Genomic DNA, 27,360 nt, shown 5'->3' with positions numbered 1-27,360 from the left:
AGTTTTTGGCTCGCTTAATTAAACAGTCAACATTAGCCAAACACAAATTCTGGGCTCGTGGGGGATATGGACCCAGGACCTCTCGCACAAGAAGTAAGAATCATACCCCTAGACCAACGAGCCATTGAAACTTCTCAATGTTTGATGTCTTCCTGACAAAATTCTCTATTGTTAGGCATGTGTGTTAAGTCTTTTTCTCTTGGTAATAAAAAAATGCTGGGTGTTCTGTTAAGAAGACGAACCAGCTACACTTTGGCCAAGACTACCATACTGGTATGGGCACGACATTGGCTAAATTGTGGAAGAAACTTTTTCTTAAGGTACAAAGTTTTTAACGCGTTCAATTAAACAGTCAACATTAGCCAAACACAAATTCTGGGCTCGTCCGGGAATTGGACCCGGGACCTCTCGCACCCAAGGCGACAATCATACCCCTACACCAACAATCCATTAAAACTGCTTAACGTTTGATGTCTTCCTGACGAAATTCTCTATTGTTAGGCATGTGTGTTAAGTCTTTGTCTCTTGGTAATAAAAAAAACTGAGTGTTCTGCTAAGAAGACGAACCAGCTACACTTTTACCAAGACTCTACCATACTGGTATGGGCACGACATCGGCTAAATTGTGGAAGAAACGTTTTCTTAAAGTACAAAGTTTTTAACGCAATCAATTAAGCAGTAAACATTAGCCAAACACAAATTCTGGGCTCGTCCGGGAGTTGGACGCTGGACTACTCACACCCAAGGCGAGAATCATAACCCTAGACCAACAAACCATTAAAACTGCTCAACATTTGTTGTCTTCCTGACGAAATTCTCTATTGTTACGCATGTGTATTAGGTATTTGTCTCTTGGTAATAAAAAAATGCTGGGTGTTCTGCTAAGAAGACGAACCAGCTACACTTTTGCCAAGACTCTACCATACTGGTATGGGTACGACATTGGCTAAATTGTGGAAGAAACGTTTTGTTAAGGTACAAAGTTTTTGACTCGCTTAATTTAACAGTCAACATTAGCCAAACAGATATTCTGGGTTCGTCCGGGATTTGGACCCGGGACCTCTCTCACCCAAAGCGAGAATCATACCCCCAGACCAACGAGCCATTAAAACCATTTAAGGTTTGATGTCTGACTGACGAAATTCTTTATTGTTAGGCATGTGTATGAAGTCTTTGTCTCTTGGTAATAAAAAAATGCTGGGTGTTCTGCTAAGAAGATGAACCAGCTACACTTTTGCCAAGACTCTACCATACTGGTATGGGCACGACATTGGCTAAATTGTTGAAGAAAATTGACTTAAGGTACAAAGTTTTTGGCTCGCTTAATTAAACAGTCAACATTAGCCAAACAGAAATTCTGGGCTGGTCCGGGATTTGGACACGGCACCTCTCGCACCCAAAGCGAGAATCATAACCCTAGACCAACGAGCCATTAAAACACCTCAACATTTGATGTCTGCCTGACGAAATTCTTTATTGTTAGGCATGTGTATTAAGTCTTTTTCCCTTGGCATTAAAAAAAAATGAGTGTTCTGGTAAGAAGACGAAACAATTACACTTTTACCAAGATTCTACCATACTGGTATGGGCACGACATTGGCTAAATTGTGGAAGAAACATTTTCTTAATGTACAAAGTTTTTGGCTCGCTTAATTTAACAGTCAACATTAGCCAAACACAGCTTCTGGGCTCGTCCAGGATTTGGACCCAGGACCTGTCGCACCCTAAGCAAGAATCATACCCCTAGACCAACGAGCCATAAAAGCCATTTAAGGTTTGATGTCTGACTGACGAAATTCTCTATTGTTAGGCATGTGTATTAAGTCTTTGTCTCTTGGTAATAAAAAGATGCTGGGTGTTCTGCTAAGAAGATGAACCAGCTACACTTTTGCCAAGACTCTACCATACTGGTATGGGCACGACATTGGCTAAATTGTTGAAGAAAATTTAGTTAAGGTACAAAGTTTTTGGCTCGCTTAATTAAACAGTCAACATTATCCAAACACAAATTCTGGGCTCGTCCGGGAGTTGGACCCTGGACCTCTCGCACCCAAGGCGAGAATCATAACCCTAGACCAACGAGCCATTAAAACCAGTTAAGGTTTGATGTCTGACTGACGAAATTCTCTATTGTTAGGCATGTGTATTAAGTCTTTGTCTCTTGGTAATAAAAAGATGCTGGGTGTTCTGCTAAGAAGATGAACCAGCTACATTTTTGTCAAGTCTCTACCATACTGGTATGGGCACGACATTGGCTAAATTGTGGAAGAAACGTTTTCGTAAGGTACAAAGTTTTTGGCTCGCTCAATTAAACAGTCAACATTAGCCAAACACAAATTCTGGGCTCGTCCGGGATTTGGACCCAGGACCTCTCGCACACACAGTGAGAATCATACCCGTAGACCACCGAGTCATTAAAACTGCTTAACGTTTGATGTCTTCCTGACGAAATTCTCTATTGTTAGGCATGTGTGTTAAGTATTTGTCTCTTGGTATTTAAAAAATGCTGGGTGTTCTGCTAAGAAGACGAAACCAGCTACACTTTTACTAAGTCTCTACCATACTGGTATTGGCATAACATTGGCTAAATTGTGGAAGAAAATTTACTTCAGGTACAAAGTTTTTGGCTCGCTTAATTAAACAGTCAACATTAGCCAAACACAAATTCTGGGCTCCTGGGGGATTTGGACCCAGGACCTCTCGCACAAGAAGTAAGAATCATACCCCTAGACCAACGAGCCATTGAAACTTCTCAACGTTTGATGTCTTCCTGACAAAATTCTCTATTGTTAGGCATGTGTGTTAAGTCTTTTTCTCTTGGTAATAAAAAAATGCTGGGTGTTCTGCTAAGAAGACGAACCAGCTACACTTTTACCAAGACTCTACCATACTGGTATGGGCACGACATCGGCTAAATTGTGGAAGAAACTTTTTGTTAAGGTACAAAGTTTTTGACTCGCTTAATTTAACAGTCAATATTAGCCAAACACAACTTCTGGGCTCGTCCGCGAATTGGACCCAGGACCTCTCGCACCGTAAGCGAGAATCATACCCCTAGACCAACGAGCCATTAAAACACCTCAACATTTGATGTCTGCCTGACGAAATTCTTTATTGTTAGGCATGTGTATTAAGTCTTTTTCCCTTGGCATTAAAAAAAAATGAGTGTTCTGGTAAGAAGACGAAACAATTACACTTTTACCAAGATTCTACCATACTGGTATGGGCACGACATTGGCTAAATTGTGGAAGAAACGTTTTCTTAAGGTACAAAGTTTTTGGCTCGCTTAATTTAACAGTCAACATTAGCCAAACACAAATTCTGGGCTCGTCCGGGATTTGGACCCAGGACCTCTCGCAGACACAGTGAGAATCATACCCGTAGACCACTGAGTCATTAAAACTGCTTAACGTTTGATGTCTTCCTGATGAAATTCTCTATTGTTAGGCATGTGGATTAAGTCTTTGTCTCTTGGTAATAAAAAGATGCTGGGTGTTCTGCTAAGAAGATGAACCAGCTACATTTTTGTCAAGTCTCTACCATGCTGGTATGGGCACGACATTGGCTAAATTGTGGAAGAAACGTTTTCGTAAGGTACAAAGTTTTTGGCTCGCTCAATTAAACAGTCAACATTAGCCAAACACAAATTCTGGGATCGTCAGGGATTTGGACCCAGGACCTCTCGCACACACAGTGAGAATCATACCCGTAGACCACCGAGTCATTAAAACTGCTTAACGTTTGATGTCTTCCTGACGAAATTCTCTATTGTTAGGCATGTGTGTTAAGTCTTTTTATCTTGGTAATAAAAAAATGCTGGGTGTTCTGCTAAGAAGACGAACCAGCTACACTTTTGCCAAGACTACCATACTGGTATGGGCACGACATTGGCTAAATTGTGGAAGAAATATTTTCTTAATGTACAAAGTTTTTGGCTCGCTTAATTCAAAAGTCAACATTAGCCAAACACAAATTCTGGGCTCGTCCGGGATTTGGACCTGGGACCTCTCGCACCCGAAGCGAGAATCATACCCCTAGACCAACGAGCCATTAAAACCAGTTAAGGTTTGATGTCTGACTGACGAAATTCTCTATTGTTAGGCATGTGTATTAAGTCTTTGTCTCTTGGTAATAAAAAGATGCTGGGTGTTCTGCTAAGAAGATGAACCAGCTACACTTTTGCCAAGTCTCTACCATACTGGTATGGGCACGACATCGGCTAAATTGTGGAAGAAACTTTTCCTTAAGGTACAAAGTTTTTAACGCGTTCAATTAAACAGTCAACATTAGCCAAACACAAATTCTGGGCTCGTCCGGGAATTGGACCCGGGACCTCTCGCACCCTAAGTGAAAATCATACCCCTAGACCAACAAGCCATTAAAACTGCTTAACGTTTGATGTCTTCCTGACGAAATTCTCTATTGTTAGGCATGTGTGTTAAGTCTTTGTCTCTTGGTAATAAAAAAAACTGAGTGTTCTGCTAAGAAGACGAACCAGCTACACTTTTACCAAGACTCTACCATACTGGTATGGGTACGACATTGGCTAAATTGTGGAAGAAACGTTTTCGTAAGGTACAAAGTTTTTGACTCGCTTAATTTAACAGTCAACATTAGCTAAACACAACTTCTGGGCTCGTCCGGGAATTGGACCCAGGACCTCTCGCACCCTAAGCGAGAATCATACCCCTAGACCAACGAGCCATTAAAACACCTCAACATTTGATGTCTGCCTGACGAAATTCTTTATTGTTAGGCATGTGTATTAAGTCTTTTTCCCTTGGCATTAAAAAAAAATGAGTGTTCTGGTAAGAAGACGAAACAATTACACTTTTACCAAGATTCTACCATACTTGTATGGGCACGACATTGGCTAAATTGTGGAAAAAACGTTTTCTTAAGGTACAAAGTTTTTGGCTCGCTTAATTTAACAGTCAACATTAGCCAAACACAAATTCTGGGCTCGTCCGGGATTTGGACCCAGGACCTCTCGCAGACACAGTGAGAATCATACCCGTAGACCACTGAGTCATTAAAACTGCTTAACGTTTGATGTCTTCCTGACGAAATTCTCTATTGTTAGGCATGTGTGTTAAGTCTTTGTCTCTTGGTAATAAAAAAAACTGAGTGTTCTGCTAAGAAGACGAACCAGCTACACTTTTACCAAGACTCTACCATACTGGTATGGGCACGACATCGGCTAAATTGTGGAAGAAACGTTTTCTTAAAGTACAAAGTTTTTAACGCGATCAATTAAACAGTAAACATTAGCCAAACACAAATTCTGGGCACGTCCGGTAATTGGACCCCAGACCTCTCGCACCCTATGAGAGAATCATACCCCTAGACCAACGAGCCATTAAAACTGCTTAACGTTTGATGTCTTCCTGACGAAATTCTCTATTGTTAGGGATGTGTATTAAGTATTTGTCTATTGGTAATAAAAAAATGATGGGAGTTCTGCTAAGAAGACGAACCAGCTACACTTTTACCAAGACTCTACCATACTGGTATGGGCACGTCATCGGCTAAATTGTGGAAGAAACGTTTTCTTAAGTTGTAAAGTTTTTAACGCGCTCAATTAAACAGTCAACATTAGCCAAACACAAATTCAGGGCTCATCTGGAAACTGAACACGGGACCTCTCGCACCCTAAGCAAGAATCATACCCCTAGACCAACGAGCCATAAAAGCCATTTAAGGTTTGATGTCTGACTGACGAAATTCTCTATTGTTAGGCATGTGTATTAAGTCTTTGTCTCTTGGTAATAAAAAGATGCTGGGTGTTCTGCTAAGAAGATGAACCAGCTACACTTTTGCCAAGACTCTACCATACTGGTATGGGCACGACATTGGCTAAATTGTTGAAGAAAATTTACTTAAGGTACAAAGTTTTTGGCTCGCTTAATTAAACAGTCAACATTAGCCAAACACAAATTCTGGGCTCGTCCGGGAGTTGGACCCTGGACCTCTCGCACCCAAAGCGAGAATCATACCCCTAGACCAACGAGCCAACAAAACCAGTTAAGGTTTGATGTCTGACTGACGAAATTCTCTATTGTTAGGCATGTGTATTAAGTCTTTGTCTCTTGGTAATAAAAAGATGCTGGGTGTTCTGCTAAGAAGATGAAGCAGCTACATTTTTGCCAAGTCTCTACCATACTGGTATGGGCACGACATTGGCTAAATTGTGGAAGAAACGTTTTCGTAAGGTACAAAGTTTTTGGCTCGCTCAATTAAACAGTCAACATTAGCCAAACACAAATTCTGGGCTCGTCCGGGATTTGGACCCAGGACCTCTCGCACACACAGTGAGAATCATACCCGTAGACCACCGAGTCATTAAAACTGCTTAACGTTTGATGTCTTCCTAACGAAATTCTCTATTGTTAGGCATGTGTGTTAAGTATTTGTCTCTTGGTATTTAAAAAATGCTGGGTGTTCTGCTAAGAAGACGAAACCAGCTACACTTTTACTAAGTCTCTACCATACTGGTATTGGCATAACATTGGCTAAATTGTGGAAGAAAATTTACTTCAGGTACAAAGTTTTTGGCTCGCTTAATTAAACAGTCAACATTAGCCAAACACAAATTCTGGGCTCCTGGGGGATTTGGACCCAGGACCTCTCGCACAAGAAGTAAGAATCATACCCCTAGACCAACGAGCCATTGACACTTCTCAACGTTTGATGTCTGCCTGACGAAATTCTTTATTGTTAGGCATGTGTATTAAGTCTTTTTCCCTTGGCATTAAAAAAAAATGAGTGTTCTGGTAAGAAGACGAAACAATTACACTTTTACCAAGATTCTACCATACTGGTATGGGCACGACATTGGCTAAATTGTGGAACAAACGTTTTCTTAAGTTACAAAGTTTTTAACGCGTTCAATTAAACAGTCAACATTAGCCAAACACAAATTCTGGGCTCGTCCGGGAATTGGACCCGGGATTTCTCGCACCCTAAGTGAGAATCATACCCCTAGACCAACAAGCCATTAAAACTGCTTAACGTTTGATGTCTTCCTGACGAAATTCTCTATTGTTAGGCATGTGTTTTAAGTCTTTGTCTCTTGGTAATAAAAAAAACTGAGTGTTCTGCTAAGAAGACGAACAAGCTACACTTTTACCAAGACTCTACCATACTGGTATGGGTACGACATTGGCTAAATTGTGGAAGAAACGTTTTCTTAAGGTACAAAGTTTTTGGCTCGCTTAATTTAATAGTCAACATTAGCCAAACACAAATTCTGGGCTCGTCCGGGATTTGGACCCAGGACCTCTCGCACACACAGTGAGAATCATACCCGTAGACCACCGAGTCATTAAAACTGCTTAACGTTTGATGTCTTCCTGACGAAATTCTCTATTGTTAGGCATGTGTGTTAAGTCTTTGTCTCTTGGTAATAAAAAAAATGCTGGTTGTTCTGCTAAGAAGACGAACCAACTACACTTTTACTAAGTCTCTACCATACTGGTATGGGCACGACATTGGCTTAATTGTGGAAGAAACGTTTTCTTAAGGTACAAAGTTTTTGGCTCGCTTAATTTGACAGTCAACATTAGCCAAACACAAATTCTGGGCTCGTCCGGGATTTGGACATCGGACCTCTCACACCCGAAGCGAGAATCATACCCCTAGACCAACGAGCCATTAAAACCAGTTAAGGTTTGATGTCTGACTGACGAAATTCTCTATTGTTAGGCATGTGTATTAAGTCTTTGTCTCTTGGTAATAAAAAGATGCTGGGTGTTCTGCTAAGAAGATGAACCAGCTACATTTTTGCCAAGTCTCTACCATACTAGTATGGGCACGACATTGGCTAAATTGTGGAAGAAACGTTTTCGTAAGGTACAAAGTTTTTGGCTCGCTTAATTAAACAGTCAACATTAGCCAAACACAAATTCTGGGCTCCTGGGGGATTTGGACCCAGGACCTCTCGCACAAGAAGTAAGAATCATACCCCTAGACCAACGAGCCATTGACACTTCTCAACGTTTGATGTCTGCCTGACGAAATTCTTTATTGTTAGGCATGTGTATTAAGTCTTTTTCCCTGGGCATTAAAAAAAAATGAGTGTTCTGGTAAGAAGACGAAACAATTACACTTTTACCAAGATTCTACCATACTGGTATGGGCACGACATTGGCTAAATTGTGGAACAAACGTTTTCTTAAGTTACAAAGTTTTTGGCTCGCTTAATTTAACAGTCAACATTAGCCAAACACAAATTCTGGGCTCGTCCGGGATTTGGACCCAGGACCTCTCGCACACACAGAGAGAATCATACCCGTAGACCACCGAGTCATTAAAACTGCTTAACGTTTGATGTCTTCCTGACGAAATTCTCTATTGTTAGGCATGTGTGTTAAGTATTTGTCTCTTGGTATTTAAAAAATGCTGGGTGTTCTGCTAAAAAGACGAAACCAGCTACACTTTTACTAAGTCTCTACCATACTGGTATTGGCATAACATTGGCTAAATTGTGGAAGAAAATTTACTTCAGGTACAAAGTTTTTGGCTCGCTTAATTAAACAGTCAACATTAGCCAAACACAACTTCTGGGCTTGTCCGGGAATTGGACCCAGGACCTCTCGCACCCTAAGCGAGAATCATAACCCTAGACCAACGACCCATTAAAACACCTCAACATTTGATGTCTGCCTGACGAAATTCTTTATTGTTAGGCATGTGTATTAAGTCTTTTTCTCTTGGCATTAAAAAAAACTGAGTGTTCTGGTAAGAAGACGAAACAGCTACACTTTTACCAAGATTCTACCATACTGGTATGGGCACGACATTGGCTAAATTGTGGAAGAAACGTTTTCTTAAGGTACAAAGTTTTTGGCTCGCTTAATTTAACAGTCAACATTAGCCAAACACAACTTCTGGGCTCGTCCGGGATTTGGACCAGGGACCTCTCGCACCCGAAGCGAGAATCATACCCCTAGACCAACGAGCCATTAAAACCATTTAAGGTTTGATGTCTGACTGACGAAATTCTCTATTGTTAGGCAAGTGTAACAAGTCTTTGTCTCTTGGTAATAAAAAGATGCTGGGTGTTCTGCTAAGAAGATGAACCAGCTACACTTTTGCCAAGACTCTACCATACTGGTATGGGCACGACATTGGCTAAATTGTTGAAGAAAATTTACTTAAGGTACAAAGTTTTTGGCTCGCTTAATTAAACAGTCAACATTAGCCAAACACAAATTCTGGGCTCCTGCACGATTTGGACCTAGGACCTCTGGCACCTGAAGCAACAATCAACCCCTAGACCAACGAGCCATTAAAACTGCTCAACGTTTGATGTCTTACTGACGAAATTCTCTATTGTTAGGCATGCGTGTTAAGTCTTTGTCTCTTGGTAATAAAAAAAATGCTGGGTGTTCTGCTAAGAAGACGAACCAGCTACACTTTTACAAAGTCTCTACTATACTGGTATGGGCACGACATTGGCTAAATTGTTGAAGAAAATTTACTTAAGGTACAAAGTTTTTAACGCGCTCAATTAAACAGTCAACATTAGCCAAACACAAATTCAGGGCTCGTCCGGGAATTGGACCCGGGACCTCTCGCACCCTAAGCGAGAATCATACCCCTAGACCAGCGAGCCAATAAAACACCACAAAATTTGATGTCTTCCTGACGAAATTCTTTATTGTTAGGCATGTGTATTAAGTCTTTTTCTCTTGGCATTAAAAAAAACTGAGTGTTCTGCTAAGAAGACGAACCAGCTACACTTTTACTAACTCTCTACCATACTGGTATGGGCACGACATCGGCTAAATTGTGGAAGAAACTTTTTCTTAAGGTACAAAGTTTTTAACGCGTTCAATTAAACAGTCAACATTAGCCAAACACAAATTCAGGGCTCGTCTGGGAACTGGACATGGGACCTCTCGCACCCAAGGCGAGAATCATAACCCTAGACCAACAAACCATTAAAACTGCTCAACATTGGTTGTCTTCCTGACGAAATTCTCTATTGTTACGCATGTGTATTAAGTATTTGTCTCTTGGTAATAAAAAAATGCTGGGTGTTCTGCTAAGAAGATGAACCAGCTACACTTTTGCCAAGACTCTACCATACTGGTATGGGTACGACATTGGCTAAATTGTGGAAGAAACGTTTTCTTAAGGTACAAAGTTTTTGACTCGCTTAATTTAACAGTCAACATTAGCCAAACACAACTTCTGGGCTTGTCGGGGAATTGGACCCAGGACCTCTCGCACCCTAAGCGAGAATCATACCCCTAGACCAACAACCCATTGAAACACCTCAACATTTGATGTCTGCCTGACGAAATTCTTTATTGTTAGGCATGTGTATTAAGTCTTTTTCCCTTGGCATTAAAAAAAAATGAGTGTTCTGGTAAGAAGACGAAACAATTACACTTTTACCAAGATTCTACCATACTGGTATGGGCACGATATTGGCTAAATTGTGGAAGAAACGTTTTCTTAAGGTACAAAGTTTTTGGCTCGCTTAATTTAACAGTCAACATTAGCCAAACACAACTTCTGGGCTTGTCCGGGAATTGGACCCAGGACCTCTCGCACCCTAAGCGAGAATCATACCCCTAGACCAACGAGCCATTAAAACACCTCAACATTTGATGTCTGCCTGACGAAATTCTTTATTGTTAGGCATGTGTATTAAGTCTTTTTCCCTTGGCATTAAAAAAAAATGAGTGTTCTGGTAAGAAGACGAAACAATTACACTTTTACCAAGATTCTACCATACTGGTATGGGCACGACATTGGCTAAATTGTGGAACAAACGTTTTCTTAAGTTACAAAGTTTTTGGCTCGCTTAATTTAACAGTCAACATTAGCCAAACACAAATTCTGGGCTCGTCCGGGATTTGGACCCAGGACCTCTCGCACACACAGAGAGAATCATACCCGTAGACCACCGAGTCATTAAAACTGCTTAACGTTTGATGTCTTCCTGACGAAATTCTCTATTGTTAGGCATGTGTGTTAAGTCTTTGTCTCTTGGTAATAAAAAAAATGCTGGTTGTTCTGCTAAGAAGACGAACCAGCTACACTTTTACTAAGTCTCTACCATACTGGTATGGGCACGACATCGGCTAAATTGTGGAAGAAACGTTTTCTTAAAGTTCAAAGTTTTTAACGCGATCAATTAAACATTAAACATTAGCCAAACACAAATTCTGGGCTCGTCCGGTAATTGAACCCCAGACCTCTCGCACCCTAAGCAAGAATCATACCCCTAGACCAACGAGCCATAAAAGCCATTTAAGGTTTGATGTCTGACTGACGAAATTCTCTATTGTTAGGCATGTGTATTAAGTCTTTGTCTCTTGGTAATAAAAAGATGCTGGGTGTTCTGCTAAGAAGATGAACCAGCTACACTTTTGCCAAGACTCTACCATACTGGTATGGGCACGACATTGGCTAAATTGTTGAAGAAAATTTACTTAAGGTACAAAGTTTTTGGCTCGCTTAATTAAACAGTCAACATTAGCCAAACACAAATTCTGGGCTCGTCCGGGATCTGAACCCAGGACCTCTCGCACCCAAAGCAAAAATTATACCCCTAGACCAAGGAGCCTTTAAAAACTTCTCAATGTTTGATGTCTTTCTGAAGAAATTCTCTATTGTTAGGAATGTGTGTTAAGTATTTGTCTCTTGGTATTAAAAAAATGCTGGGTGTTCTGCTAAGAAGACGAAACCATCTACACTTTTACTAAATCTCTACCATACTGGTATGGGCACAACATTGGCTAAATTGTGGAAGAAAATTTACTTCAGGTACAAAGTTTTTGGCTCGCTTAATTAAACAGTCAACATTAGCCAAACACAAATTCTGGGCTACTGGGGGATTTGGATCCAGGACCTCTCGCATAAGAAGTAAGAATCATACCCCTAGACCAACGAGCCATTGAAACTTCTCAACGTTTGATGTCTTCCTGACGAAATTCTCTATTGTTAGGCATGTGTGTTATGTCTTTTTATCTTGATAATAAAAAAATGCTGGGTGTTCTGCTAAGAAGACGAACCAGCTACACTTTTGCCAAGACTACCATACTGGTATGGGCACGACATTGGCTAAATTGTGGAAGAAACGTTTTCTTAAGGTACAAAGTTTTTAACGCGCTCAATTAAACAGTAAACGTTAGCCAAACACAAATTCTGGGCTCGTCCGGGAGTTGGACCCTGGACCACTCGCACCCAAGGCGAGAATCATAACCCTAGACCAACAAACCATTAAATCTGCTCAACATTTGTTGTCTTCCTGACGAAATTCTCTATTGTTAGGGATGTGTATTAAGTATTTGTCTATTGGTAATAAAAAAATTATGGGAGTTCTGCTAAGAAGACGAACCAGCTACACTTTTACCAAGACTCAACCATACTGGTATGGGCACGTCATCGGCTAAATTGTGGAAGAAACGTTTTCTTAAGGTATGAAGTTTTTAACGCGTTCAATTAAACAGTCAACATTAGCCAAACACAAATTCTGGGCTCGTCCGGGATTTGGACCCAGGATCTCTGGCACCTGAAGCAACAATCAACCCCTAGACCAACGAACCATTAAAACTGCTCAACGTTTGATGTCTTACTGACGAAATTCTCTATTGTTAGGCATGCGTGTTAAGTCTTTGTCTCTTGGTAATAAAAAAAATGCTGGGTGTTCTGCTAAGAAGACGAACCAGCTACACTTTTACTAAGTCTCTACGATACTGGTATGGGCACGACATTGGCTAAATTGTGGAAGAAAAGTTTTCTTAAGGTACAAAGTTTTTGGCTCGCTTAATTTAACAGTCAACATTAGCCAAACACAACTTGTGGGCTCGTACGGGAATTGGACCCGGGACCTCTTGCATCCTAAGCGAGAATCATACCCCTAGACCAACGACCCATTAAAACACCTCAATATTTGATGTCTGCCTGACGAAATTCTTTATTGTTAGGCATGTGTATTAAGTATTTGTCTCTTGGTAATAAAATAAAATGAGAGTCCTGCTAAGAAGACGAACCAGCTACGCTTTTACTAACTCTCTACCATACTGGTATTGGCACGACATTTGCTAAATTGTGGAAGAAACGTTTTCTTAAGGTACAAAGTTTTTAGCTCGCTCAATTAAACAGTCAACATTAGCCAAACATAAATTCTGGGCTCGTCCGGGATATGGACCCGGGACCTCTCGCACCTTAAGCCAGAATCATACCCCTAGACCAACGAGCCATTTAAACCATTCAAGGTTTGATGTCTGACTGACGAAATTCTCTATTGTTAGGCATGTGTGTTAAGTCTTTGTCTCTTGGTAATAAAAAAAACTGAGTGTTCTGCTAAGTAGACGAACCAGCTACACTTTTACCAAGATTCTACCATACTGGTATGGGCACGACATCTGCTAAATTGTGGAAGAAACGATTTGTTAAGGTACAAAGTTTTTAAAGCGATCAATTAAACAGTAAACATTAGCCAAACACAAATTCTGGGATCGTCCGGTATTTGGACCCAGGACCTCTCTCACCCGAAGCGAGAATCATACCCCTAGACCAACGAGCCATTAAAACACCTCAACATTTGATGTCTGCTTGACGAAATTCTTTATTTTTAGGCATGTGAATTAAGTCTTTTTCTCTTGGCATTAAAAAAAATGAGTGTTCTGGTAAGAAGACGAAACAGCTACACTTTTACCAAGATTCTACCATACTGGTATGGGCACGACATTGGCTAAATTGTGGAAGAAACATTTTCTTAAGGTACAAAGTTTTTGGCTCGCTTAATTTAACAGTCAACATTAGCCAAACACAACTTCTGGGCTTGTCCGGGATTTGGACCCGGGACCTTTCGCAACCCAAGCGAGAATCATACCCCTAGACCAACGAGCCATTAAAACCATTTAAGGTTTGATGTCTTCCTTACGAAATTCTCTATTGTTAGGCATGTGTGTTAAGTCTTTTTCTCTTGGTAATAAAAAAATGCTGGGTGTTCTGCTAAGAAGACGAACCAGCTACAATTTTACCAAGACTCTACCATACTGGTATGGGAACGACATTGGCTAAATTGTGGAAGAAACGTTTTCTTAAGGTACAAAGCTTTTGGCTCGCTTAATTTAACAGTCAACATTAGCCAAACACAAATTCTGGGCTCGTCCGGGAGTTGGACCCGGGACCTCTCGCACCCTAAGCGAGAATCATACCCCTAGACCAACGAGCCAATAAAACACCTCAAAAGTTGATGTCTTCCTGACAAAATTCTTTATTGTTAGGCATGTGTATTAAGTCTTTTTCTCTTGGCATTAAAAAAAACTGAGTGTTCTGCTAAGAAGACAAACCAGCTACACTTTTACTAACTCTCTACCATACTGGTATGGGCACGACATCGGCTAAATTGTGGAAGAAACTTTTTCTTAAGTTACAAAGTTTTTAACGCGTTCAATTAAACAGTCAACATTAGCCAAACACAAATTCAGGGCTCGTCGGGGAATTGGACGCGGAACCTCTCGCACCCTAAGCGAGAATCATACCCCTAGACCAACGAGCCATTTAAACCATTAAAGGTTTGATGTCTGACTGACGAAATTCTCTATTGTTACGCATGTGTATTAAGTATTTGTCTCTAGGTAATAAAAAAATGCTGAGTGTTCTACAAAGAAGACGAACTAGCTACACTTTTACCAAGACTCTACCATACTGGTATGGGCACGACATCGGCTAAATTGTGGAAGAAACGTTTTCTTAAGGTACAAAGTTTTTAGCTCGCTTAATTTAACAGTCAACAATAGCCAAACACAACTTCTGGGCTCGTCTGGGAATTGGACCCAGGACCTCTCGCACCCAAAGCAAGAATCATACCCCTAGACCAACGAGCCATTAAAAGGGCTTAACGTTTGATGTCTTCCTGACGAAATTTCTCTATTGATAGGCATGTGTATTACGTCTTTGTCTCTTGGCAATAAAAAGATGCTGGGTGTTCTGCTAAGAAGATGAACCAGCTGCACTTTTGCCAAGACTCTACCATACTGGTATGGGCACGACATTGGCTAAATTGTTGAAGGAAATTTACTTAAGGTACAAAGTTTTTGGCTCGCTTAATTAAACTGTCAACATTAGCCAAACACAAATTCTGGGCTCGTCCGAGATCTAAACCCGGGACCTCTCGCACCCAAAGCAAGAATCATACCCCTAGACCAAGGAGCCTTTAAAAACTTGTCAACGTTTGATGTCTTTCTAAAGAAATTCTCTATTGTTAGGCATGTGTGTTAAGTTTTTTTCTCTGGGTAATGAAAAAATGCTGAGTGTTCTGCAAAGAAGACGAACCAGCTACACTTTTGCCCAGACTACCATACTGGTATGGGCACGACATTGGCTAAACTGTGGAAGAAACATTTTCTTAAGGTACAAAGTTTTTAGCGCGCTCAATTAAACAGTCAACATTAGCCAAATACAAATTCTAGGTTCGTCCGGGATTTGGACCCAGGACCTCTCGCACCCAAAGCGAGAATCATACCCCTAGACCAACGAGCAATTAAAACCATTTAAGGTTTGATGTCTGACTGACGAAATTCTCTATTGTTAGGCATGTGTATTAAGTCTTTGTCTCTTGGTAATAAAAAGATGCCGGGTGTTCTGCTAAGAAGACGAACCAGTTACACTTTTGCCAAGACTACCATACTGGTATGGGCACGACATTGGATAAACTGTGGAAGAAACATTTTCTTAAGGTACAAAGCTTTTGGTTTGCTTAATTAAACAGTCAACCATATCCAAACACAAATTCTGGGTTCGTCAGGGAATTGGAGCCGGGACCTCTCGCACCCTAAGCAAGAATCATACGCCTAGACCAACGAGCCATTAAAACACCTCAACATTTGATGTCTGCCTGACGAAATTCTTTATTGTTAGGCATGTAAATTAAGTCTTTTTCACTTGGTATTAAAAAAAAATGAGAGTCCTGCTAAGAAGACAAACAGCTACACTTTTACTAAGTCTCTACCATACTGGTATGGGCACGACATTGGCTTAATTGTGGAAGAAACGTTTTCTTAAGGTACAAAGTTTTTAGAGCGCTCAATTAAACAGTCAACATTAGCCAAACACAAATTTTGGGCTCGTCCGGGATTTGGAACCGGAACCTCTGGCACCCGAAGCAAGAATCATACCCCTAGACCAACGAGCCATTCAAACCGCTCAAGGTTTGATGTCTGACTGACGAAATTCTCTATTGTTAGGCATGTGTGTTAAGTCTTTGTCTCTTGGTAATAAAAAAAACTGAGTGTTCTGCTAAGTAGACGAACCAGCTACACTTTTACCAAGATTCTACCATACTGGTATGGGCACGACATCTGCTAAATTGTGGAAGAAACGACTTGTTAAGGTACAAAGTTTTTAAAGCGATCAATTAAACAGTAAACATTAGCCAAACACAAATTCAGGGCTCGTCCAGGAATTGGACGCGGGACCTCTCGCACCCTAAGCGAGAATCATACCCCTAGACCAACGAGCCGTTAAAACACCTCAACATTTGATGTCTGCCTGACGAAATTCTTTATTGTTAGGCATGTGAATTAAGTCTTTTTCTCTTGGCATTAAAAAAAAATGAGTGTTCTGGTAAGAAGACGAAACAGCTACACTTTTACCAAGATTCTACCATACTGGTATGGGCACGACATTGGCTAAATTGTGGAAGAAACATTTTCTTAAGGTACAAAGTTTTTGGCTCGCTTAATTTAACAGTCAACATTAGCCAAACACAACTTCTGGGCTCGTCCGGGATTTGGACCCGGGACCTTTCGCACCCGAAGCGAGAATCATACCCCTAGACCAACGAGCCATTAAAACCATTTAAGGTTTGGTGTCTGACTGACGAAATTCTCTATTGTTAGGCATGTGTATTAAGTCTTTGTCTCTTGGTAATAAAAAGATGCTGGGTGTTCTGCTAAGAAGATGAACCAGCTACATTTTTGCCAAGACTCTACCATACTGGTATGGGCACGACATTGACTAAATTGTTGAAGAAAATTTACTTAAGGTACAAAGTTTTTGGCTCGCTTAATTAAACAGTCAACATTAGCCAAACACATATTCTGGGATCGTCCGGTATTTGGACCCGGGACCTCTCGCACACAAGGAGAGAATCATAACCTTAGACCAACGAGCCATTAAAACTGCTCAACGTTTGATGTCTTCCTGACGAAATTCTCTATTGTTAGGCATGTGTATTAAGTATTTGTCTATTGGTAATAAAAAAATGCTGGGTGTTCTACAAAGAAGACGAACCAGCTACACTTTTGCCAAGACTCTACCATACTGGTATGGGCACGACATCGGCTAAATTGTGAAAGAAACGTTTTCTTAAGGTACAAAGTTTTTAGCTCGCTTAATTTAACAGTCAACAATAGCGAAAAACTACTTCTGGGCTCGTCCAGGAATTGGACCTCGGACCGCTCGCACCCGAAGCGAGATTCATAGCCCTAGACCAACGAGCCATTAAAACCATTTAAGGTTTGATGTCTGACTGACGAAATTCTCTATTGTTAGGCATGTGTATTAAGTCTTTGTCTCTTGGTAATAAAAACATGCTGGGTGTTCTGCTAAGAAGATGAACCAGCTACACTTTTGCCAAGACTCTACCATACTGGTATGGGCACGACATTGGCTAAATTGTTGAAGAAAATTTACTTAAGGTACAAAGTTTTTGGCTCGCTTAATTAAACAGTCAACATTAGCCAAACACAACTTGTGGGCTCGTCCTGGAATTGGACCCGGGACCTCTCGCACCCTAAGCGAGAATCATACCCCTAGACCAACGAGCCATTAAAACACCTCACTATTTGATGTCTGCCTGACGAAATTCTTTATTGTTAGGCATGTGTATTAAGTCTTTTTCTCTTGGCATTAAAAAAAACTGAGTGTTCTGCAAAGAAGACGAACGAGCTACACTTTTACCAAGACTCTACCATACTGGTATGGGCACGACATAGGCTAAATTGTGGAAGAAACGTTTTCTTAAGGTACAAAGTTTTTAACGCGCTCAATTAAACAGTAAACATTAGCCAAACACAAATTCTGGGCTCGTCCGGGAGTTGGACCCTGGACGACTCGCACCCAAGGCGAGAATCATAACCCTAGACCAAGAAGCCATTAAAACTGCTCAACATTTGTTGTCTTCCTGACGAAATTCTCTATTGTTAGGCATGTGTATTAAGTCTTTTTCTCTAGGCATTAAAAAAAACTGAGTGTTCTGGTAAGAAGACGAAACAGCTACACTTTTACCAAGATTCTACCATACTGGTATGGGCACGACATTGGCTAAATTGTGGAAGAAAATTTACTTAAGGTACAAAGTTTTTGGCACGTTGAATTAAACAGTCAACATTAGCCAAACACAAATTATGGGCTCCTGCGGGATTTGGACCCTGGACCTCTGGCACCTGAAGCAACAATCAACCCCTAGACCAACGAGCCATTAAAACTGCTCAACGTTTTATGTCTTACTGACGAAATTCTCTATTGTTAGGCATGCGTGTTAAGTCTTTGTCTCTTGGTAATAAAAAAAATGATGGGTGTTCTGCTAAGAAGACGAACCAGCTACACTTTTACTAAGTCTCTACTATACTGGTATGGGCACGACATTAGCTAAATTGTGGAATTAAAGTTTTCTTAAGGTACAAAGTTTTTGGCTCGCTTAATTTAACAGTCAACTTTAGCCAAACACAACTTGTGGGCTCGTCCGGGAATTGGACCCAGGACCTCGCGCACCCTAAACAAGAATCATTCCCCTAGACCAATGAGCCATTGAAACACCTCAATATTTGATGTCTGATTGACGAAATTCTTTATTGTTAGGCATGTGTATTAAGTCTTTTTCTCTTGGCATTAAAAAAAACTGAGTGTTCTGCAAAGAAGACGAACGAGCTACACTTTTACCAAGACTCTACCATACTGGTATGGGCACAACATCGGCTAAATTGTGGAAGAAACGTTTTCTTAAGGTACAAAGTTTTTAACGCGCTCAATTAAACAGTAAACATTAGCCAAACACAAATTCTGGGCTCGTCCGGGAGTTGGACCCTGGACGACTCGCACCCAAGGCGAGAATCATAACCCTAGACCAAGAAGCCATTAAAACTGCTCAACATTTGTTGTCTTCCTGACGAAATTCTCTATTGTTAGGCATGTGTATTAAGTCTTTTTCTCTAGGCATTAAAAAAAACTGAGTGTTCTGGTAAGAAGACGAAACAGCTACACTTTTACCAAGATTCTACCATACTGGTATGGGCACGACATTGGCTAAATTGTGGAAGAAAATTTACTTAAGGTACAAAGTTTTTGGCTCGCTGAATTAAACAGTCAACATTAGCCAAAAACAAATTATGGGCTCCTGCGGGATTTGGACCCTGGACCTCTGGCACCTGAAGCAACAATCAACCCCTAGACCAACGAGCCATTAAAACTGCTCAACGTTTTATGTCTTACTGACGAAATTCTCTATTGTTAGGCATGCGTGTTAAGTCTTTGTCTCTTGGTAATAAAAAAAATGATGGGTGTTCTGCTAAGAAGACGAACCAGCTACACTTTTACTAAGTCTCTACTATACTGGTATGGGCACGACATTAGCTAAATTGTGGAATTAAAGTTTTCTTAAGGTACAAAGTTTTTGGCTCGCTTAATTTAACAGTCAACTTTAGCCAAACACAACTTGTGGGCTCGTCCGGGAATTGGACCCAGGACCTCGCGCACCCTAAACAAGAATCATTCCCCTAGACCAATGAGCCATTGAAACACCTCAATATTTGATGTCTGATTGACGAAATTCTTTATTGTTAGGCATGTGTATTAAGTCTTTTTCTCTTGGCATTAAAAAAAACTGAGTGTTCTGCAAAGAAGACGAACGAGCTACACTTTTACCAAGACTCTACCATACTGGTATGGGCACGACATCGGCTAAATTGTGGAAGAAACGTTTTCTTAAGGTACAAAGTTTTTAACGCGCTCAATTAAACAGTAAACATTAGCCAAACACAAATTCTGGGCTCGTCCGGGAGTTGGACCCTGGACGACTCGCACCCAAGGCGAGAATCATAACCCTAGACCAAGAAGCCATTAAAACTGCTCAACATTTGTTGTCTTCCTGACGAAATTCTCTATTGTTAGGCATGTGTATTAAGTCTTTTTCTCTAGGCATTAAAAAAAACTGAGTGTTCTGGTAAGAAGACGAAACAGCTACACTTTTACCAAGATTCTACCATACTGGTATGGGCACGACATTGGCTAAATTGTGGAAGAAAATTTACTTAAGGTACAAAGTTTTTGGCTCGCTGAATTAAACAGTCAACATTAGCCAAAAACAAATTATGGGCTCCTGCGGGATTTGGACCCTGGACCTCTGGTACCTGAAGCAACAATCAACCCCTAGACCTACGAGCCATTAAAACTGCTCAACGTTTTATGTCTTACTGACGAAATTCTCTATTGTTAGGCATGCGTGTTAAGTCTTTGTCTCTTGGTAATAAAAAAAAATGATGGGTGTTCTGCTAAGAAGACGAACCAGCTACACTTTTACTAAGTCTCTACTATACTGGTATGGGCACGACATTAGCTAAATTGTGGAATTAAAGTTTTCTTAAGGTACAAAGTTTTTGGCTCGCTTAATTTAACAGTCAACTTTAGCCAAACACAACTTGTGGGCTCGTCCGGGAATTGGACCCAGGACCTCGCGCACCCTAAACAAGAATCATTCCCCTAGACCAACGAGCCATTGAAACACCTCAATATTTGATGTCTGATTGACGAAATTCTTTATTGTTAGGCATGTGTATTAAGTCTTTTTCTCTTGGCATTAAAAAAAACTGAGTGTTCTGCAAAGAAGACGAACGAGCTACACTTTTACCAAGACTCTACCATACTGGTATGGGCACGACATCGGCTAAATTGTGGAAGAAACGTTTTCTTAAGGTACAAAGTTTTTAACGCGCTCAATTAAACAGTAAACATTAGCCAAGCACAAATTCTGGGCCCGTCCGGGAGTTGGACCCTGGACCACTCGCACCCAAGGAGAGAATCATAACCCTAGACCAACAAACCATTAAATCTGCTCAGCATTTGTTGTCTTCCTGACGAAATTCTCTATTGTTACGCATGTGTATTAGGTATTTGTCTCTTGGTAATTAAAAAAATGCTGGGTGTTCTGCTAAGAAGACGAACCAGCTACACTTTTACCAAGACTCTACCATACTGGTATGGGCACGACATCTGCTAATTTGTGGAAGAAACGTTTTGTTAAGGTACAAAGTTTTTAACGCGATCATTTAAACAGTAAACATTAGCCAAACATAAAATCTGGGATCGTCCGGTATTTGAACCCGGGACCTCTCGCACCCAAGGCGAGAATCATACCCCTAGACCAAGGAGCCTTTAAAAACTTCTCAATGTTTGATGTCTTTCTGAAGAAATTCTCTATTGTTAGGAATGTGTGTTAAGTATTTGTCTCTTGGTATTTAAAAAATGCTGGGTGTTCTGCTAAGAAGACGAACCAGCTACATTTTTGACAAGACTCTACCATACTGGTATGAGTACGACATTGGCTAAATTGTGGAAGAAACGTTTTGTTAAGGTACAAAGTTTTTGACTCGCTTAATTTAACAGTCAACATTAGCCAAACACAACTTCTGGGCTCGTCCGGGAATTGGACCCAGGACCTCTCGCACCCTAAGCGAGAATCATACCCCTAGACCAACGAGCCATTAAAACACCGCAACATTTGATGTCTGCCTGACGAAATTCTTTATTGTTAGGCATGTGTATTAAGTCTTTTTCCCTTGGCATTAAAAAAAAATGAGTGTTTTGGTAAGAAGACGAAACAATTACACTTTTACTAAGATTCTACCATACTGGTATGGGCACGACATTGGCTAAATTGTGGAAGAAACGTTTTCTTAAGGTACAAAGTTTTTGGCTCGCTTAATTTAACAGTCAACATTAGCCAAACACAACTTCTGGGCTCGTCCAGGTTTTGGACCCGGGACCTCTCGCACCCGAAGCGAGAATCATACCCCTAGACCAACGAGCCATTAAAACCAGTTAAGGTTTGATGTCTGACTAACGAAATTCTCTATTGTTAGGCATCTGTATTAAGTCTTTGTCTCTTGGTAATAAAAAGATGCTGGGTGTTCTGCTAAGAAGATGAACCAGCTACATTTTTGCCAAGTCTCTACCATACTGGTATGGGCACGACATTGGCTAAATTGTGGAAGAAACGTTTTTGTAAGGTACAAAGTTTTTGGCTCGCTCAATTAAACAGTCAACATTAGCCAAACACAAATTCTGGGCTCGTCCGGGATTTGGACCCAGGACCTCTCGCACACACAGTGAGAATCATACCCGTAGACCACCGAGTCATTAAAACTGCTTAACGTTTGATGTCTTCCTGACGAAATTCTCTATTGTTAGGCATGTGTGTTAAGTATTTGGCTCTTGGTATTTAAAAAATGCTGGGTGTTCTGCTAAGAAGACGAAACCAGCTACACTTTTACTAAGTCTCTACCATACTGGTATTGGCATAACATTGGCTAAATTGTGGAAGAAAATTTACTTCAGGTACAAAGTTTTTGGCTCGCTTAATTAAACAGTCAACATTAGCCAAACACAAATTCTGGGCTCCTGGGGGATTTGGACCCAGGACCTCTCGCACAAGAAGTAAGAATCATACCCCTAGACCAACAAACCATTAAAACTGCTCAACATTTGTTGTCTTCCTGACGAAATTCTCTATTGTTACGCATGTGTATTAGGTATTTGTCTCTTGGTAATAAAAAAATGCTGGGTGTTCTGCTAAGAAGACGAACCAGCTACATTTTTGACAAGACTCTACCATACTGGTATGAGTACGACGTTGGCTAAATTGTGGAAGAAACGTTTTGTTAAGGTACAAAGTTTTTGGCTCGCTTAATTTAACAGTCAACATTAGCCAAACACAACTTCTGGGCTCGTCCAGGATTTGGACCCGGGACCTCTCGCACCCGAAGCGAGAATCATACCCCTAGACCAACGAGCCATTAAAACCAGTTAAGGTTTGATGTCTGACTGACGAAATTCTCTATTGTTAGGCATCTGTATTAAGTCTTTGTCTCTTGGTAATAAAAAGATGCTGGGTGTTCTGCTAAGAAGATGAACGAGCTACATTTTTGCCAAGTCTCTACCATACTGGTATGGGCACGACATTGGCTAAATTGCGGAAGAAACGTTTTCGTAAGGTACAAAGTTTTTGGCTCGCTCAATTAAACAGTCAACATTAGCCAAACACAAATTCTGGGCTCGTCCGGGATTTGGACCCAGGACCTCTCGCACACACAGTGAGAATCATACCCGTAGACCACCGAGTCATTAAAACTGCTTAACGTTTGATGTCTTCCTGACGAAATTCTCTATTGTTAGGCATGTGTGTTAAGTATTTGTCTCTTGGTATTTAAAAAATGCTGGGTGTTCTGCTAAGAAGACGAAACCAGCTACACTTTCACTAAGTCTCTACCATACTGGTATTGGCATAACATTGGCTAAATTGTGGAAGAAAATTTACTTCAGGTACAAAGTTTTTGGCTCGCTTAATTAAACAGTCAACATTAGCCAAACACAAATTCTGGGCTCCTGGGGGATATGGACCCAGGACCTCTCGCACAAGAAGTAAGAATCATACCCCTAGACCAACGAGCCATTGAAACTTCTCAATGTTTGATGTCTTCCTGACAAAATTCTCTATTGTTAGGCATGTGTGTTAAGTCTTTTTCTCTTGGTAATAAAAAAATGCTGGGTGTTCTGTTAAGAAGACGAACCAGCTACACTTTGGCCAAGACTACCATACTGGTATGGGCACGACATTGGCTAAATTGTGGAAGAAACTTTTTCTTAAGGTACAAAGTTTTTAACGCGTTCAATTAAACAGTCAACATTAGCCAAACACAAATTCTGGGCTCGTCCGGGAATTGGACCCGGGACCTCTCGCACCCAAGGCGACAATCATACCCCTACACCAACAAGCCATTAAAACTGCTTAACGTTTGATGTCTTCCTGACGAAATTCTCTATTGTTACGCATGTGTATTAGGTATTTGTCTCTTGGTAATAAAAAAATGCTGGGTGTTCTGCTAAGAAGACGAACCAGCTACACTTTTGCCAAGACTCTACCATACTGGTATGGGTACGACATTGGCTAAATTGTGGAAGAAACGTTTTGTTAAGGTACAAAGTTTTTGACTCGCTTAATTTAACAGTCAACATTAGCCAAACAGATATTCTGGGTTCGTCCGGGATTTGGACCCGGGACCTCTCTCACCCAAAGCGAGAATCATACCCCCAGACCAACGAGCCATTAAAACCATTTAAGGTTTGATGTCTGACTGACGAAATTCTTTATTGTTAGGCATGTGTATGAAGTCTTTGTCTCTTGGTAATAAAAAAATGCTGGGTGTTCTGCTAAGAAGATGAACCAGCTACACTTTTGCCAAGACTCTACCATACTGGTATGGGCACGACATTGGCTAAATTGTTGAAGAAAATTGACTTAAGGTACAAAGTTTTTGGCTCGCTTAATTAAACAGTCAACATTAGCCAAACAGAAATTCTGGGCTGGTCCGGGATTTGGACACGGGACCTCTCGCACCCAAAGCGAGAATCATAACCCTAGACCAACGAGCCATTAAAACACCTCAACATTTGATGTCTGCCTGACGAAATTCTTTATTGTTAGGCATGTGTATTAAGTCTTTTTCCCTTGGCATTAAAAAAAAATGAGTGTTCTGGTAAGAAGACGAAACAATTACACTTTTACCAAGATTCTACCATACTGGTATGGGCACGACATTGGCTAAATTGTGGAAGAAACATTTTCTTAAGGTACAAAGTTTTTGGCTGGCTTAATTTAACAGTCAACATTAGCCAAACACAGCTTCTGGGCTCGTCCAGGATTTGGACCCGGAACCTGTCGCACCCGAAGCGAGAATCATACCCCTAGACCAACGAGACATTAAAACCAGTTAAGGTTTGATGTCTGACTGACGAAATTCTCTGTTGTTAGGCATGTGTATGAAGTCTTTGTCTCTTGGTAATAAAAAGATGCTGGGTGTTCTGCTAAGAAGATGAACCAGCTACATTTTTGCCAAGTCTCTACCATACTGGTATGGGCACGACATTGGCTAAATTGTTGAAGAAAATTGACTTAAGGTACAAAGTTTTTGGCTCGCTTAATTAAACAGTCAACATTAGCCAAACAGAAACTCTGGGCTGGTCCGGGATTTGGACACGGGACCTCTCGCACCCTAAGCGAGAATCATACCCCTAGACCAACGAGCCATTAAAACACCTCAACATTTGATGTCTGCCTGACGAAATTCTTTATTGTTACGCATGTGTATTAAGTCTTTTTCCCTTGGCATTAAAAAAAAATGAGTGTTCTGGTAAGAAGACGAAACAATTACACTTTTACCAAGATTCTACCATACTGGTATGGGCACGACATTGGCTAAATTGTTGAAGAAACGTTTTCTTAAGGTACAAAGTTTTTGGCTAGCTTAATTTAACAGTCAACATTAGCCAAACACAACTTCTGGGCTCGTCCAGGATTTGGACCCGGGACCTGTCGCACCCGAAGCGAGAATCATGCCCCTAGACCAACAAGCCATTAAAACCAGTTAAGGTTTGATGTCTGACTGACGAAATTCTCTATTGTTAGGCATGTGTATGAAGTCTTTGTCTCTTGGTAATAAAAAGATGCTGGGTGTTCTGCTAAGAAGATGAACCAGCTACATTTTTGCCAAGTCTCTACCATACTGGTATGGGCACGACATTGGCTAAATTGTGGAAGAAACGTTTTCGTAAGGTACAAAGTTTTTGGCTCGCTCAATTAAACAGTCAACATTAGCCAAACACAAATTCTGAGCTCGTCCGGGATTTGGACCCAGGACCTCTCGCACACACAGTGAGAATCATACCCGTAGACCACCGAGTCATTAAAACTGCTTAACGTTTGATGTCTTCCTGACGAAATTCTCTATTGTTAGGCATGTGTGTTAAGTCTTAGTCTCTTGGCAATAAAAAAAATGCTGGTTGTTCTGCTAAGAAGACGAACTAGCTACACTTTTACTAAGTCTCTACCATACTGGTATGGGCACGACATTGGCTAAATTGTGGAAGAAACGTTTTCTTAAGGTACAAAGTTTTTGGCTCGCTTAATTTAACAGTCAACATTAGCCAAACACAAATTCTGGGCTCGTCCGGGATTTGGACCCGGGACCTCTCTCACCCAAAGCGAGAATCATACCCCTAGACCAATGAGCCATTAAAACCATTTAAGGTTTGATGTCTGACTGACGAAATTCTCTATTGTTAGGCATGTGTATTAAGTCTTTGTCTCTTGGTAATAAAAAGATGCTGGATGTTCTGCTAAGAAGATGAACCAGCTACACTTTTGCCAAGACTCTACCATACTGGTATGGGCACGACATTGGCTAAATTGTTGAAGAAAATTGACTTAAGGTACAAAGTTTTTGGCTCGCTTAATTAAACAGTCAACATTAGCCAAACAGAAATTCTGGGCTGGTCCGGGATTTGGACACGGGACCTCTCGCACCCAAAGCGAGAATCATACCCTTAGACCAACAAACCATTAAAACTGCTCAACATTTGTTGTCTTCCTGACGAAATTCTCTATTGTTACGCATGTGTATTAAGTATTTGTCTCTTGGTAATAAAAAAATGCTGGGTGTTCTGCTAAGAAGACGAACCAGCTACACTTTAGCCAAGACTCTACCATACTGGTATGGGTACGACATTGGCTAAATTGTGGAAGAAACGTTTTCTTAAGGTACAAAGTTTTTGACTCGCTTAATTTAACAGTCAACATTAGCCAAACACAACTTCTGGGCTTGTCCGGGAATTGGACTGAGGACCTCTCGCACCCTAAGCGAGAATCATACCCCTAGACCAACGACCCATTAAAAAACCTCAACATTTGATGTCTGCCTGACGAAATTCTTTATTGTTAGGCATGTGTATTAAGTCTTTTTGTCTTGGCATTAAAAAAAACTGAGTGTTCTGGTAAGAAGACGAACCAGCTACACTTTTACCAAGATTCTACCATACTGGTATGGGCACGATATTGGCTAAATTGTGGAAGAAACGTTTTCTTAAGGTACAAATTTTTTTGGCTCGCTTAACTTAACAGTCAACATTAGCCAAACACAACTTCTGGGCTCGTCCGGGATTTGGACCCGGGACCTCTCGCACCCGAAGCCAGAATCATACCCCTAGACCAACGAGCCATTAAAACCATTTAAGGTTTGATGTCTGACTGACGAAATTCTCTATTGTTAGGCAAGTGTATT

At 40.8% G+C, this 27,360-nt stretch overlaps 8 non-coding genes across 8 annotated transcripts; all 8 read right to left on the bottom strand.

Moving 5' to 3' along the window:
* Positions 1-4,633: 4,633 nt before the first annotated feature.
* trnap-agg (transfer RNA proline (anticodon AGG)) lies at positions 4,634-4,705 on the bottom strand. The gene has a single exon. It is a non-coding gene; the product is annotated as a tRNA-Pro (tRNA).
* A 4,840-nt stretch (positions 4,706-9,545) lies between these two features.
* Positions 9,546-9,617, bottom strand: trnap-agg (transfer RNA proline (anticodon AGG)). The gene has a single exon. It is a non-coding gene; the product is annotated as a tRNA-Pro (tRNA).
* A 4,512-nt stretch (positions 9,618-14,129) lies between these two features.
* On the bottom strand, positions 14,130-14,201 carry trnap-agg (transfer RNA proline (anticodon AGG)). The gene has a single exon. It is a non-coding gene; the product is annotated as a tRNA-Pro (tRNA).
* Positions 14,202-14,784: 583 nt separating this feature from the next.
* trnap-ugg (transfer RNA proline (anticodon UGG)) lies at positions 14,785-14,856 on the bottom strand. Its single transcript has one exon. It is a non-coding gene; the product is annotated as a tRNA-Pro (tRNA).
* Positions 14,857-16,745: 1,889 nt separating this feature from the next.
* On the bottom strand, positions 16,746-16,817 carry trnap-cgg (transfer RNA proline (anticodon CGG)). Its single transcript has one exon. It is a non-coding gene; the product is annotated as a tRNA-Pro (tRNA).
* A 4,839-nt stretch (positions 16,818-21,656) lies between these two features.
* trnap-agg (transfer RNA proline (anticodon AGG)) lies at positions 21,657-21,728 on the bottom strand. The gene has a single exon. It is a non-coding gene; the product is annotated as a tRNA-Pro (tRNA).
* A 1,239-nt stretch (positions 21,729-22,967) lies between these two features.
* On the bottom strand, positions 22,968-23,039 carry trnap-cgg (transfer RNA proline (anticodon CGG)). The gene has a single exon. It is a non-coding gene; the product is annotated as a tRNA-Pro (tRNA).
* A 4,186-nt stretch (positions 23,040-27,225) lies between these two features.
* On the bottom strand, positions 27,226-27,297 carry trnap-cgg (transfer RNA proline (anticodon CGG)). The gene has a single exon. It is a non-coding gene; the product is annotated as a tRNA-Pro (tRNA).
* Positions 27,298-27,360: the final 63 nt, after the last annotated feature.

This window comes from Cebidichthys violaceus, unplaced genomic scaffold (genome assembly GCF_023349555.1).
Source record: "Cebidichthys violaceus isolate CVI_PGR_0920_01 unplaced genomic scaffold, fCebVio1.0.p SCAF_32, whole genome shotgun sequence".
In the NCBI taxonomy this organism is placed as follows: Eukaryota; Metazoa; Chordata; class Actinopteri; order Perciformes; family Stichaeidae; genus Cebidichthys; species Cebidichthys violaceus.
The sequence above is the reverse complement of the archived record's forward strand: the minus strand, read 5'-3'. Positions and strand labels throughout refer to the sequence as shown.